The following is a 15,638-nucleotide window of genomic DNA, read 5'->3' as shown; positions in this document are numbered from 1 at the left end:
ATCACCTGCGGTTGCTCTTCTAGCTCATGTTATAACTAGGAATCAAAAGCACGTGTTGAGGCCTGAAATGAAAAATCAATTTCTATTTAAAGAGGAGGAAAATAAGGATGACATGCAAAGAAGCTTCTAGATGACGGCTGCTTTGTCAGTCTTTGGCCTGGGCCCAGCACAGCCTGCTCAGAGTTGCCAAAAGACTGCTGTTCACCAAAGCCTGGGAAGGAAACAATTTTCACACACAAAGGCCAGGGTATCTGCTGGGAGGGTCAAGGCTGACAGCAGCTTGGAACCAAGTTAAAGAGGGATTTTCATTAAAAAACTGACATTTACCTTGTCAAGAGCCTTGCTTGTTATGGTATCAGGCAGGGACGATCTCAAAATACAAAATGTGTTTAAGAGGCTGTTTACTGGGCTGTTTTTGGCAGCTGACACGGCAGGCTGGGGGCGTTTATAGCTCCAGAAGTTTCCAGGTATGAGGCCCAATGAGCACATAACTCTGGGCACCTCAAATCACCAATTATTTTTGCTTTAAATAAAAGTCCTAAATTCCTTCTAACTCCTGTCTGCTTGGGGCACAGTTAAGAATCCAAGTAGCATATACTGAAACACAAATCAGGTTCTAAGGCCAGTTCCTCAAAGCCTCAACCTCGACAGCTCCCCCTCCCACTTCTTCCTTTTGGCATCCTTCCTCTCCAGCTCTCTCCACCCCCACCTCCCAGGGCCTGGGCTCCTAATCACCCTGTATTCAGTGACTTCTATGTGCCAGGTGCTTTACCTGCTGGATCTTGGTTTAGCAAAAGGATGTGGAGTGGAGTCTTCCTGCCAGGGTTCAAATACCAGTTTTGCCATTTACTACTTCTGTGGCCTTGGGCATGTTATTTTAAGCATGCCTCAGTTTCTCCATCTATACAATGGATTGATGGTGATAGTAAAGACAATGAAAGCACTGGGCAGAGATCCTGGCACACGGCGGATGCTATGTAAGAGTCAGTTGTCATGATTGCTATCCTCACCAATACCCACCACCCCACCCTCGGGAAGTGAGCACCAACATCCCTAATTTAGAGGCGAGGACCTAGATCCAAGGTTGTACAGCTGGCAAATGGCTCTTTAACCAGGTCAATCAAACTCAAAAGCCAATGCCATTTACATGATGATATTTATTCAATTCAAACAACAGCTACTGAGTTTCTTCTAAGTGCTAGAGATACCAAGAGTAAATAACAAAAAACTCTGATACTTATTAGTTACTCTGCCTGGGGTCTGGCTGAGCCTTTACCTGGACATCAAGAGGACGCTGAGTGGGGACTTTTCCAGTTGACCCCAGAACCAGCCGCTCAGGCCCAAAGTTGAGGACGGAGAGAGGTGCCAAGGAGCCACAATAACACCTCCGTCTGGGGTTCGTAGGAGGCAGGAGCTGGTTCTGTGGTATTCACCCCAACTTCCTGCTCCCAGACTTGACCAGCAGAAGGGGTGGCGGTGGAGAGGGGCATCAGCCGAGTGGGAAGAGCTGTGCGTTTCCAACCCAAGCCAAGAGACGTGACCACCAAGAGAATCAATGGCTGAGGACAGACCCGTCTACAAAAAGTAGGCATCTTTTTATTTAGGGGCATCTGCTTTGTCAGGGTTTTTGTTGATCTGTTTTGTCCCTTCCTGATCAGAGGAAAGGAGAAATGGGAGGTGGCAAGCAGAGCCTGGGAAGACCCTGATTCCCAGCTCTTGGGATGGCAAGAATAAGCATAGCAGACGCTGAAGGTGCCAAGGTGCACACCCATATCCCCAAGCTCTGGCCATGTCAGTGCCGGAGTCTGCCGAGCTTCCCGTTGTCAGCCCTGCTTCTCTCTGCCCGAGGGCACTCTCTGGCCACCTAAACCCTCTGCTCCCGTCCACCAGGCAAGCAGGAGGTGCCGTGGAATTGAGGACTCCTGGGGGCATCCCTCAAGCCGTGGTGATCAGAGTGGTTGTGTCAGTGCTCCAGCTCCCTCGCTCCTCAGGTAGGGCCCACCTGAGGATGGGTCCTGCACAGGGTTTCCAGAAGCATCAAGCTCCAACGGCCCACAGTGCTCACTTGCTTGAGAGACACACCCTTTACTGGGTGCCCTTTGGTCTAATTTTCTTCCTTCCCTTCTGAGTTTTCTTGGCACCACCTTCCAAACAAAATGCCCCCACTCTAATCTGTCTTGGTACCTGTTTCTGGGGAGCCCAACCTGAGACAACAGGTGACTTTCCCACCTTCCAGGGGTGAGTGGACACCAGGGAAGATAGCTGGGTTCGAGCCATCTCCCTGGGACCCACTCTGGAGGGCTGCTTCCTGGTGAAGGGGCCCCACCAGTAAGAGGGCATGGCCTGTGCCCCCAGGGACAAGAACTCAGGGGTGAGTTTGATGTCCCATACCAGGGCCTTTCAAATAGTTGACATATGCCTCCCACTAGGGTCAGCACTTGAACCCTTGCCTGCCAAGGCTCTTCAGTGGGAATGTTAACCAGGGAGGCACAGTGTTAACAGAGAGGACAGCTAAATACATGGGCAGCTAAAAAGAGATGCTTGCTTTTTCTTCTCTTAAACCACACTCCCAACTCACTCCAAGGCCCTTGAGCAGCAAGCCTCGTGGGCAGTGGGCTAGAACATGGACATGGCAATGAGTCTCCTTCCATCCTGTGGGTGAGGCCCACACCTGAGGGAGGCCAGAGCGTGTCCTGGCCCACGACCAAGCCAGGCTCGGGAGTATCCTCCCAGGGACTTCTGGAACTTTCCACCTGGGTGGCCTGGCTGGTAGGAGATAAACCTAGGACAACTAAAGGCCAACTTTGCTTCCAGTGGGAAGGGCCTGCCTGAGAAGAAAGACAATAGAGGAAGGTGGAGTCAGGGACGAGAGAGAGAGTGAGAGAGAGTGAGAGAGAGGGAGAGAGAGGGAGAGAGAGAGGGAGAGAGAGAGGGAGAGAGAGAGAGTGAGATTCTGAGCACCTGGACCCAACAGCGCCTGCAGCCCACTCTCCCACAGACCCTTCTCTTTGGTCAAAGCCAGTTTGAGGTGGGTTCTGTCAGTTTTAACCAGGATTCCTGATGAAAACAGACATTTTGTGGCCACCTAAGAAGGTAGGCCTCTTTACCCTAGAGACTTGCAATTTGTTTTTGTTTTCCTTCCTCAACTCAAAATAGGATACCTATTTGGGTAACCCCATTCAAATCAGATTGTTCTTTGGCCATTTCTAAATAAGCTGATCCATTCAGCCCTGCTGTGACAAGCCATGAGCACTGACCTCAGATTCCAAAGGCATTCCTGAAAAACAGGATCCTGAGCAAAGGCAGAATCCCTTCTAAGGGGACATCTTCAAGGATGGAAGGCAGACAGACAAGCTGATATAAAACACTGGGGTATTTTTATGAGAAATGCTGTCTTATCACACCCCAGTTAGATGGCATAGGTCAATGTCCAGGCTCCCTCCTATGGAAATAATTCACAGCAGTAGGCAGGGCTTGGAGTCAGTCTCACGATCAAGTCCCCACTCTGGCTGTGCTACCTTGGGCAAGTTGCTTAACCTCTCTGGACCTTGAGGGCCTCATCTACAAAATGCAGATGCTGTTAGTGTCCATCTTGCAGGGTAGCACACACAATTCACTCAGCTCAGGGCCTGGTGTGTTGGGAGTACACAAAACACATTACCTGCTCCCAATCTCTCAGAGTCTAACTCGATCAGAGGCAAACCGCATGGCCTCCACTTCCTACATCACAGGGCCCTGAATTTGAGGCTTGAATGGTCCAAAAGATTTTCCCATGGATCGACCAAATCTCAGGTTACAGCAATTTTCAGAAATATAAATATCCAGCACTCTATTGTGCAAATATCACTTTTGACTAAACACATTTTCTTCTTCCAGGCCGAAATCAAATATTCCTCCTCAGTGCGTAGGTTGGCTTTGGAATATAAGATGCCACACCCTGACACCACTCAGAATTCACCCCCCAAGAACCTCTAAAACCACTCTGCCTGGAGTCTGCTCTTTTCCAGAACAGTTCCCGTTCCAGTTTGCTAAAGCTGCTGTCATGAAAAATACCAGAAATGGATTGGCTTTTATAAAGCGGGTTTATTAGGTTAAAATTTACAGTCTGAAGGCCATAAAAGTGTCCAAACTAAGGTATCAACAAGAGGATACCTTCACTGAAGAAAGGCCAATGGCATTCCGAACACCTCCATGAGCTGGGATGGTATGTGGCAGCTGTCTGCTGGTCCTTTGCTCCTGGGTTGTATTTCAAAATGGCTTTCTCCAAAATGTCTCTGGCCTTCTGTCTCTGTTAGCTTCTCTCTTTCAGCTCCTGTGCATCTTTGCTTGTTCTCCCAGGGCGTTTCTCTCTAACTTTCTGGGGGTCCTCTCTTAGCTTCTCTGGGGCAAACTCTGGGCTTCATCTCTTGGCTTAGCATCTCCAAACATCTTTCTGTGCATCTCCAAGCATCTGGGTCTGTGTCAGCCCTAAGCTCTCTTAAAGGACTCCAGTAAACTAATCAAGACCCACCCTGAATGGGCGGGATCACATCTCCATGGAAATAATCTAATAAAAAGGTCTCACCCACAGTTGGGCAGGTCACATCTCCAAGGAACAACCTAATCAAAAGATCTCACCCACAATAATTCTGCCCCCACAAGACTGCATTAAAGAACATAGTCTTTCCTGGGATGCATAACAGTTTCAAACCAGCACAGTTCCATAAAAAGTACTCCTACCAGCAGCTGCTGATCAGGTGTGTCTTTCACCCCTGGCACTGGGATGTCTGGGTGCTGCACTAACCATGTCATCGCGTTAAACCATCACAGCACCCAGCCAGTGAACACCAGAGCCGAGGGCCAGACCCAAGTCCATCCAGAAGCTCCAATGGCCAAACTTTTCCCTCCTCACCAGCCACCCAACCTTTCTCAGAACAAGGCTCCCCGGAATTCAAGCCTCCTGGGGCATCTGCCAAAGCACAGATCTGCGAGCCTCTCACCCAAGACTTAGGGATTCGGAATCAGTGTGGTTGAGGTCTGGGGATCTCCACCTTCTCCCGGGTGATATGGGTACTTCTTACAGTTACAGACCAACAGCCCCAGAAACCCCACTCTCCTTACAGCCCATGGTTTTGGTCTTCCTGAAGGCAGAGCTTAATGTCTAAAGCAACTAATTTTGAGTATCAAAGAGTTCACTTCCTCCTAAACCATATCATTAACCAGAGTTCAGTATTTGTTTATGGCTATTTTTTTTTCAGATAAAATCTATATACAGTGAAATGTACAACTTTTAAGGGTACTGTGCTGGATTTGAATGTATTGTGTCCCCCAAAACGCCATTATCTTTGATGCAATCTTGTGTGGGCAGACATGTTCGTGTTGATTAGATTGTAATTCTTTGAGTGTTTCCATGCAGATGCGACCCACCCAACTGTAGGTGATGACTCTGATTAGATAATTTCCATGGAGGTGTGGCCCTGCCCATTCAGCGTGGGCCTTGATTAATTCACTGGAGCCCTATAAAAGCTCAGACAGAAGGAGTGAGCTTGCTACAGCCAAAAGGGACACTTTGAAGAATGCACAGGAGCTGAGAGAGGAAATGCAGTTTACAGAGACATTTTGGAGACAGCCCTTGGAGCAGACTTTTGTTCCAGAGAAGTGAAGAGAGGACAAATGCCCCAAGAGCAACTGAAAGTGACATTTTGGAGAGAAGCTGCAGCCTAGAGAGGGACGTCCTGGGAGAAAGCCATTTTGAAACCAGAACTCTGGAGCAGACACCAGCCATGTGCCTTCCCAGCTAACAGAGGTTTTCTGGACGCCATTGGTCATCCTCCAGTGAAGGTACACGATTGTTGATGACTTACCTTGGACACTTTATGGCCTTAAGACTGTAACTTTGTAACCAAATAAACCCCCTTTATAAAAGCCGATCCATTTCTGGTATTTTGCATAATGGGCAGCATTAGCAAACCAGAACAGGTACCACTTGATGAGTTTTGACAAATGCATGCACTGTGTATCCCCAAGCCCTATCAAAATATAGAACATTACTGTCAGCCCAGAAAGTTCCCCGTTTCTCCTTCCCCACTCTCCTAGTCACAACCTCTGTTCTGATTTCTTCATGATAGATGTGTTTTTCCTGTTCTTGAACTTCTTATAAATGCAATCATATAGTATGAGTTGTTTTGGTGTCTGGCTTCCACTTAGCCCAATGTTGGTGAGATTCATCCATGTTATTGTATATGTATCCAATCTTTGTCCTTTTTAATTTTAGTAATATTCCATTATACAAATAGAATAGTTATTTATCCCCTTTCCTACTGATGGATAACTGGGCTGTTTCTAATTTGGAGCTATTATGTATAAAGCTTGTGTGATTATTCATGTACAGGTTTCTGTGTGGACATATGTTTTCATTTTCATTTACTCTGGAAAGTATCAAGGAGCAGGGCTGCAAGGTTATGGGTGGATTTATGTCTTATTTCAAAAGAAACTGCTAGAACTTTTTCCTAAGTAGTAATAGCATTTAACTCCCACCAGCTATATATATGAGAGTTCCAGTTCTACATCCTCACCAACACCAGCCATTCTGGTGAGTGGGTGGGCATGGGAATTTCTTGATGGGTGGGTGGGCAGGGGTAGCTCACTGGTGGCTTTGATTTGCATTTCCTTGATGGCTAATGATGTTGAGCATCTTTTCATGAGCTTTTAGCTATTCATACATCTTCTGTTAGGAAGTTTCTGTTCAAAATATTTGGCCATTTTTAAAATGTTTCGTGGTTTTGTCTTTGAGTTGTCAGAGTTCTTTACATATTTTGGATATAATTCCTTTGTTGGACTTATACCCAGCCTTCCTGCATGTATGCATCCCAGAAAAACACGTTTTCAATTTTAATCCATTCCTGTGGGTGTGAACCTGTCGTAAAGAGGATCTTTTGGTGAGGTGACTTCAGTTAAGGTGTGGCCCACTTCAATCAGGATGGGCCTTATTCCTATCACAGGAGTCCTTGATAAGCCAAATGAAATTCAGACACAGAGAGAGAGAGAAAGCCACAGAGGGAGCAGCCAGAAGCTGAAACCAATGGAACCCAGAAGAGAAGGGAGAGAACAGGAGACGCCGCCATGTGCCTTGCCATGTGACAAGCTGAGGACCAAAGATCACCGGCAGTCAGCCCCAGAGGGCCACAGTCTTAGGGGAGAAAGCATCACCTTGATGACACCTTGATTTGGACATTTTCCTGGCCTAAAAATTGTGAGCAAATAAATTCCCCTTCTCAAAACTCTCCAATGGCTTCCCATCACACTGAAGAATAAAATCCAAGTGTTGAGCTCAGCCTACAAGACGTCTGATACCAATTCAACCTCATCACCTGACCCTCTTCCTCTCCCTCACTCTAGTCCAGCCTCAACATGCCAAGCAAGGTTCTGCAACCAACCTTTGGACTTCATGTACCTGCGGCCCGGAATGTTCTCTCCACTCCCAACCCCAGACTCACTCCCTCACACCACCCAGCTCTCTACTCAAATGTCATCGCATCACCCATGCAAAACAGCCTCTCCACTCTCACCACCCAGCCATGCCTCTCCAGCCCCTTATCCTGCTTTATTTTTCCTCCTGGCATCTGCTGCACTAACATGGTGTCATTTCTTAACTTTTTTGTTTGCTGCCTGTCACCCTGGTCTAAATGGTAAGCTCCACGAGGGCAGGGACTCTGCTCTGCTTGCTGAGGAGAGGAATCTAATGTATTCATTATGGCACCAGGATTTTTAGGCCAAAGACCCTGCATCTTACCAATTAGCGGCCTGCACAACTTACTTAGCTTTTCTCTGCCCAGCTTTCCCCTTTGCAGAATGGGCCCTTGCAAGGAGAGGTGAGTCAGCACGTATAAATTGTTTCCAACATTGCCTGGCTCAGTTCAGTGTTCCTTGACTTTTAGCAATATTTTTAACCTTAGCCCCAGAACATGATAGCAATTAAATAGATAAATGAATAATTTATAAATTATTCCTACATGCATATAAATTTTCTCAATCCAAAGCCCCTTTACATTCAGATGCTGCTTTCTCCTAAGAAAGTTCTGTTTCTCTACAGACGCACTGCAAGGTAGGGAAGGAACATGTCCCCCAAGTGACTTGAGTACATGGGGCCCGGCAGGTGACACGACTTCAGTCACATCAGAACCAGGAGCAGGGCTGGGATGAGATCTCCGGTCCTTCCTGATGCTCCGTGGGGCTCCAACCTGAGCACGGGGCATCGAATCTCCCCACCCTACCCCACCCCAGCCATTTCTGCCAAAAGCCACATGATCTCAAAAGAAAATGAAATGCCTTCCTCCTGGATAGTTTAATGGTTGAAAAGGGGTAGGGAGGTAATGCTTCATTGGTGCAGACTTTCCCTTTGGGGTGATGGGAAAGTTTTGGTAATGGATAGCAGTGATTAAGAGCACTGAATTATATATTTGAATGTGTTTAAAAGCAGAAATCTTTGGTTGTATATATATTACTAGGAACAAAAATTTAAAAAACATCCATGGTATTGCACACACAAACTGAACCCTTATAGTTAATAGTACAATTATAAAAATTATAATTATAAAAATGCACTTTCATCAATTGTAACAAATGCATCACACCAATGCATGTGTTAATAATAGGGTGGTATATGGGAATCCTGAGTTTTATGCCTGCTTATTCTGTAAACCCACAACTTCTCTAATAAAATAAAAATTGTAAAGATTTTTTTAAGAGAGAGTGTTGAGCCTATGCAGATTTCTTCTTCAACCTACCAAAGCATCAATTCACTCCAAACCACTCTGATGAGCAGAATGTCTCTTTAAGTCCAGCTTAAATTCCTGCCTATGTCAAATACCTTTCACTCTTCATATTTATGTCCTCATTGCGTGATCTTCTGGCCAAACATTATCAGTGAGACAAAATGTGCAGCAGCTCCACTAGCTGCTGATTTCCCAAATGCTCGGATCAAAGGTGCAATGTTTGAAAACACAAGACAAACAGGACTTCCTGTCTTAGCCAGAGGGTGCCTCTCTGCTGACCCTAAAATCCATCTGTTCATCTTCTATACAGTTTCTCCAAGGCAGAGAATGTAGAACTAAGGCATACCTCATTTTACTGCACTTTGCAGATACTGTGGTTTTTTTTTTTTTACAAATTGAAGGTTTGTGGCAACCGTGCTTCAAGCAAGACTGTCGGTGCCATTTTTCCAACAGCCATGTGTTCATCTCGTGTCTCTGTGTCACATTTTCATAATTCTTGCAGTATCTCAAGCTTTTCCATTATTATTATATCTGTTATGGTGATCTGTGATCAGTGATCTTTGATGTTACTATTGTGATTGGTTTGGGGTGCCACAAACCACGCCCACAGAAGATGGTGAATTTCATCAGTAAATGTGTGTGTTCTGACAGCTCCACTCACCAGCTGTCCCCCCATCTCTCTCTCTCTCCTCGAGCCTCCTATGTTCTGTGGCACAACAATTTTAAAATTAGGCCACTTAATAACCCTACAGTGGGGGAACATTTTGATTGAATGTTTCCATGGAGACGTGACTCACCCAACTGTGGGTGAGACCTTTTGATTAGATCATTTCCATGGAGGTGTGGCCCCTGTCCATTCAAAGTGGGTCTTAATTAGATCACTGGAGTCCTTAAGAGAGCTTATGGACAGACGGAGATCAGAGAAGCTGAGAGAATTTGGAGAGAAGCTGAGAAACGTAATCCAGAGCTTGCCCCTGGGAGAGAAGCTAAGAGTTGACACAGATCCAGATGCTGGGAGACACTTGGAGATGCAGACAGAAAGACGTTTAGACATGCTAAGCTAAGAGATGAAGCCCAGAGTTTGCCCTGGAGAAGCTAAGAGAGGACTCCCAGATGCTTAGAAAGGAATGCTCCAGGAAAACCAAGCAGAGAGCTGAGAGAAGCTAAGAGAGACAGAAACCCAGAGACATTTTGGAGAAAGCTATTTTGAAACACAACCTGGGAGCAAAGGACAAGCAGGTGCCAGCCATGCACCTTCCCAGCTAACGGAGGTGTTCCAGATGCCATTGGCTTTTCTTCTTATTGATGCCTTAGTTTGGACTCTTCTATGGCCTTAGAACTATAAACTTGAAACCCAATAAATCCCCTTTATAAAAACCAATCAATTTCTGGTATTTTGCATAATGGTAGCTCTAGCAAACCAGAACACACCCTAACCCAATATACCATTAGGACAGACTGCAAATGAGAAACTGAATAATTTTGTCTCACACACCATTGCATGATCGTATCTTCCCTTCCCATTCAACTGACCCACCCAACGATTTGGTGAAGGCAGACACTTGCATCCAACTAAGCTCAGCATTTACATCCAGTGCATTTACAGCCTCAGTGCATTTTTTTGGGAGGATTTTGTTTCCCACCTGCAGTGCAGGCCTACTTTGCTAGATAAGGTTTTTTGTTTAGGACCAATCTTCCCTTTGCCACGTATGGAATGAGAAGCAGAGCAGCTACCTGGGTATCTGGATCTCTCCACTGCTTGGCTGTCCCCCGACCTCAACAGCTTCTCTGCCTGAAAAATCCTCTTCATCCACAGCTCAGTGATCATCTTGCTATTTTGGCAGATGCTGCTAATAGTTTCCCAACATCTAGTCTCCCCGCTTTCTATAGCAGAGTTTCTCCACTCAGAGCTACTGATATTTTGTGTCAGATAACCTTTTATTGTTGGGGGCTGTTCTGTGAATTGTAGGATGTTTAGCAACATTCCTGGCCTTGACCCACGAAATGCTTGTAGCCTGCTCTCGCACATACACACACATATACACACGTTGTGACAATCCAAAGTACCTCCCAGCATTGTCCAATGTCCCCTGGAGGGACCACTATTCTACAGTAATAAGAGTTTTAAGTAGGCTCATGGCCACTTAGTTTCCCAGCCTGGTTCAGAGTCAATGACCAATACTGGGTTACAAAATTTTGGGCCCCATGTCTTAACGAGGAACAACCCTGCAGTCCAATTTTAGGATCCAGGGCTCCCTTCCCACCACAGACCAGGTTGAGGCTAGATCTTACTTGAGATCACATCCTTGCTTGGTTAGAAGAGACCAAATCCCCAACTCTGCTTCTAGGGAACCCAACACAAGAGCATTCATTCCAGGATTGGTGTTAAGAATGGATTCTGGAGCTGCCACTGGCCAACGATGAGAACCCCGTCACTGGTGGAAGGTGGAGCACTGACGGCCCCAGGCCTGTGGAAGCAGTGCAAATGCAAAGACTTTTGCACTGGGATGGGATACAGTAAAAGGGGACACACTGGGTCATGCAAGGTCTCTGGCATTTGAGCATGAGAGGAATAGGGATTGTAAGGACGATGGATTTGGGAGGCCATTGTTAAACACCACCGACGCTTCGAACAGAGAAAATGCTCAGAACATTCAGTCACCAACTGGAGTCAGAAGGCCTCCTTGGCATCACTGAAAGACACTTCATCTCCTCCAGGGCAAACAGAGTGAAGATCAGGCACAGGACATGATGGTAGGCCTGGAGGAACTTCAGAGAAGGCCGAATTCTCATCCTAGGCACGTGTCTTAGTCCAAAGTCAGGGCCTTGATGGGAAAGGAGTGGGACTCTGAGACTGGCATAAGGAAATTAGTGTAGATGCATTTAGAACCTTGAATCTTCAGATTCCCATGAGCCCTACAGACCCACAGAAGGGGCCCCCTCTCCCTGTTGGAAGGCAGAGGTCTCCTGCTTGCCTGAGGACAAGGCAAAAGCCTCAAATGAGGCAGGTACCTTACAAAACCATGCTGAGCCTCCTTAGGATCTGTGCCACCACCCTGCCTGGCCACCAGATCAATAACTAGGAGCAAATCTCAGCCTGACTAACCGGGCAAGTGCTGGACCCCTAAAGTAGAGGAAGGACTATACACCAAAGGAGCTCATGTGTACCAACAAAAACAGGGCCATTTGGCTGGGAGGAGATCCTGAGGGTATGGGGTCAGGAGAGGCTGGAAAAGAGAGACTGTGTGGGTACAGAGGGATCCCCCTTCTCCTGATACAGGATTAACACCTGGCAAGAGTCCCAAGAGATGTTTCTAAAATGCCTCCAGGTGTCTCTTAGAAGTTTGGGAAAAAGGCTGACCCATATGAAATGAAATAGAGATGCCAGGACAGCCCAAGAAGACTAAGGACAAAGGCATCAAAAGACGCAGAGAAGTGGGTGTGTCAGAATGGCTCTACCAAACCACAGTGGAAAACCCAGCTGACTGTGTTCATCAGGAGGGCCTGGAGGCCCCGAAATACACTGATGGTGGGATGCACCAGCACTGCTGAGAAGCTCTGTCATGGGTGTTCTCTGTAGGGAAAGGCAGACAGTAGGATTAGGAGATAATGAAACAGAGCTGGGCTCCCAGTAGCAATGGGGATGACAGGATCCCAGAATAACAGAGGTTGGGAAGAAGCATTCAGCCGTCAGAAGCAAGGTGGACATAATAACTGTAATGGGCACCAAGGTCAAAATGGCAGCCAGAGGGCCTGACCTACAGAAACCACGGAGATGGCTCAGTGATCACAGAGTTCCTACGACCGCCAACCAGGGCATCACGCAACATCCAGAATCAGAAGAGATCAAGGATGGATGAGCTAAAATCAGCCCACTGGAAAGTCATGATCACTTGTCCAGTTTCCAGACCTACCCCAGTTTTCAGATCTAGAGCCCAGTGAACAACTGAGGGGCCAGGTCCTCCCGAATGGATAATGCACAATGCCATGGCAAGTGTCCACAGGCGTGAATCTCCCAGTCCTTCCCCAAATGCACCTAGAGCTGTTTATTTGGGGGATTGTATACTGGGAAGGGGGAGAACACGCAGAGCTTTACAGGCTGTTGGAAGTAGATTCTGAGTTGATGCTGATACCTGGTATGAGAGGCAGAATAAAGGCCTCCTAAAGTTGTCCAACTCCTAATCCCCAGAACCTGAAATTTGTTATGTTACATGGCAAAGGGTATTAAGGTAGCAAATGGAATTAAGGTTGCTAATCAGATGACCTCAAGATAGGGAAATCCGGGTGGGTCCAATGTAATCACAAGGATCCTTAAACGTGGAAGAGGGAGGCAGAAGAGTCAGAATCAGAGTGATGTTGCTTGAGAAAGACTCAAGCCACCATTGCTGGCTTTGGAGAAGAAAAGGGTCTACAAGTCAAGGAATGCTGAAAAAGATAAGAAGATGGATTCTTCCCTAGAACCTCCACAGGGGACATAGCTCTCCCAACACCTTGAGCTTTGGCTTGGTGAGACCCATATTGGACCCGTGCCATCCACCTCTCGGACTCCTACTGTCCACTTTTGGCTCCCCACTATCCACCCCTAGGCCCTCTGACATCCACCACTTGGCCCCCTGTTGTCCCTTCCTCGGCCCCTGATGTCTGCCCCTTGACCCTGTGCCATCTACTCTCTGTCCTCTACTGTCCACCCCTCACCCTCTTCTATCCTCTCTCAGCTCCCTGCTGCCCACTCTTGGCCCCTGCTGTCCATCTCTTCAGAGGGCAATGGCAAGCGGCAGTCCTAAGGTTAACTCAGCTCATGAAAATGCTGGTTCCCCTGTTTCCAGAAGGCGCAGTGCCAGGAATGGTGAAAGATACTCTCTAGACAATATTCACTGAGGCACCTGGTCCACTGGCAAATAATCACCCACAGGCTTGCTTTGAATCTGCTCAGAATTGAAGATTCTGCTAGCAGTTGAGGATTTACCATGCCCCTGGCACCATGGGGCCAGGTCCTTTGACAAGGTCACAGTGGGCCAGTTGTAGTATCTCCACTTTCCTGATGAGAGGACAGAGGCACCCATCACACAGCTAGGACACAGAGGGAGGTGGGACCCACAGCCAAGTTTTCACAGTTCACCACAGTGGCTCCCCATGGAAAGGCAACTCTTGTCAACCCAATGGTGGTCAAGCTTCCCTCATGTTGGGGGTTGAATCATGTCCCCCACAAAAGACATGTTCAACTTCTAATTCCCAGTCCTGTGTGTGCATGAACCCATTTGTAAACAGGGACCCTGAAGATGCTACTATTAGTTAAGGTGTGACCAAGATGAATCAGGGCAGGCCTTAATCCAATATGGCGGAAGTCCTTATAAGCAAAGGAAATTGGACATGGAAATAGAAGCTCAACATAAGAAAAGCCAGAGAGAAAGACAGAGATGGCCATGGGACAGAGGACTGCCATCACCAGCATGCTACCAATTATGGAGGAAGGATGGCCTGGCTGATACCTTGATCTTGGACTTCTATCCTCCAAAACCATAAGCCAATAAATTCCTGTTGTATAAGACAATCAGTACATGGTATTTGTCATAGCAGTTCATCAAACCAAGACACCACATCTATGTTTCACCATCTCCCACCCCTGTACCTTCAGCAGGCGATGCCACCAGATTGGGGTGGTCTCTAATTTCCTTCCAAATGGCCCCTCAAGTGGAGACATTGTCATTAAAGAGGAAGAGGTAGATTAATAAGGGCTCAAATGGAAGGATTTCTGAGCCACATTAAATACAAAACAAGTCAGGGGCAACACAGCACATAGAGTCTGAATCTCCTTGTGTAAATACATTTCTTAAAAGAATCACAAGAAACTATTAAAAGGGGGTTATCTTGGAGGAGCAAGGACTTGGCAGCAGGAGAAGGAGGGAGGCTTTCATTTGTCCTTGTGTATCTTTCTGTATGTTTGGATTTGCTCATTTTGCACATGCATTACTTTAACTTGTTCCTTTTCAATGTCAGTGGGGGTTATCTGGGCACTGAGATTTCAGGCCAGTTTTTATTTTATTCTATATATCTCATTGCATTTTAAAGGCTTAACGAATGTTGTATTAAAAAAAAAAGTGAGCTTAGTCAGGGGTCATGATGGGCGGCAAGATGGCGTCCGCCAGCAGGGTCGTTCAGAAGGTCAAGCCACATATCCATTAATAAGGTTTCCTGACAGAAGAGACAACCCCAAGCTCAATATATCAGAAGCTTTGAGATCAGCAAGAAAACCACCTCAATCTTCTGCAATCTTACAGCTTTCTACAGGAAGTAAACCACCAGATTTGCTGATGCATCAGGGTCCTCCAGAAACTGCAGAAATAACAAAATCATTACCTCAGAAATACAGAAGGAAACAAACCTATGTCTCAGGAAGGAATCAAATTTATCCAACATAGAGGTCCAGAATAATCACTGACAAGGCTGCTGTTCATCATCAGACAAAAGAATTATCTTTACCACAAAGGGATTTCCAAATGACAAATGAGCTACTGTTCATTAAACAGCTTTAATAAAATATTTTGTTAAAAATTGAAAGAAAATTTAGATGGACACTTGTATTTCCTAATTTATGCATCTTGGTCAGCTTCTCCACAAGCTTGCCTAAGTATTTATAAGCTTTACAATTATTCAAGTAAACATTTTTAAATGCTAGTCTATTAATTTACTCTTATCAAGTTTTACTACTGTTGAACTACTAAAAGCACACAATGTCTGGAAAAATATCATAGATTTTCTCTAATTTCACTTTTCTTTCAGGTGCTGTTTACAGATAGAAAGAATTCATCAGGCAGAATTACTGCTGATTAGGATCAGGGAAACAATGACTCCATTATTTGTTCTTAATTCTTTAATGTTTTTACA

General features: G+C 46.2%; 1 protein-coding gene and 1 pseudogene across 10 annotated transcripts in view; one reads left to right on the top strand and one right to left on the bottom strand.

The window, feature by feature from the left end:
• SYT17 (synaptotagmin 17) overlaps positions 1 to 15,638 on the bottom strand; it is an 88,765-nt gene that overhangs the window by 51,458 nt on the left and 21,669 nt on the right. The gene's annotated exons all lie outside the window — the stretch shown is intronic.
• On the top strand, positions 14,871 to 15,185 carry LOC119518201 (annotated as a pseudogene).

This window comes from Choloepus didactylus, chromosome 21 (assembly GCF_015220235.1).
Source record: "Choloepus didactylus isolate mChoDid1 chromosome 21, mChoDid1.pri, whole genome shotgun sequence".
Lineage (NCBI taxonomy): Eukaryota > Metazoa > Chordata > Mammalia > Pilosa > Megalonychidae > Choloepus > Choloepus didactylus.
The sequence above is the reverse complement of the archived record's forward strand: the minus strand, read 5'-3'. Positions and strand labels throughout refer to the sequence as shown.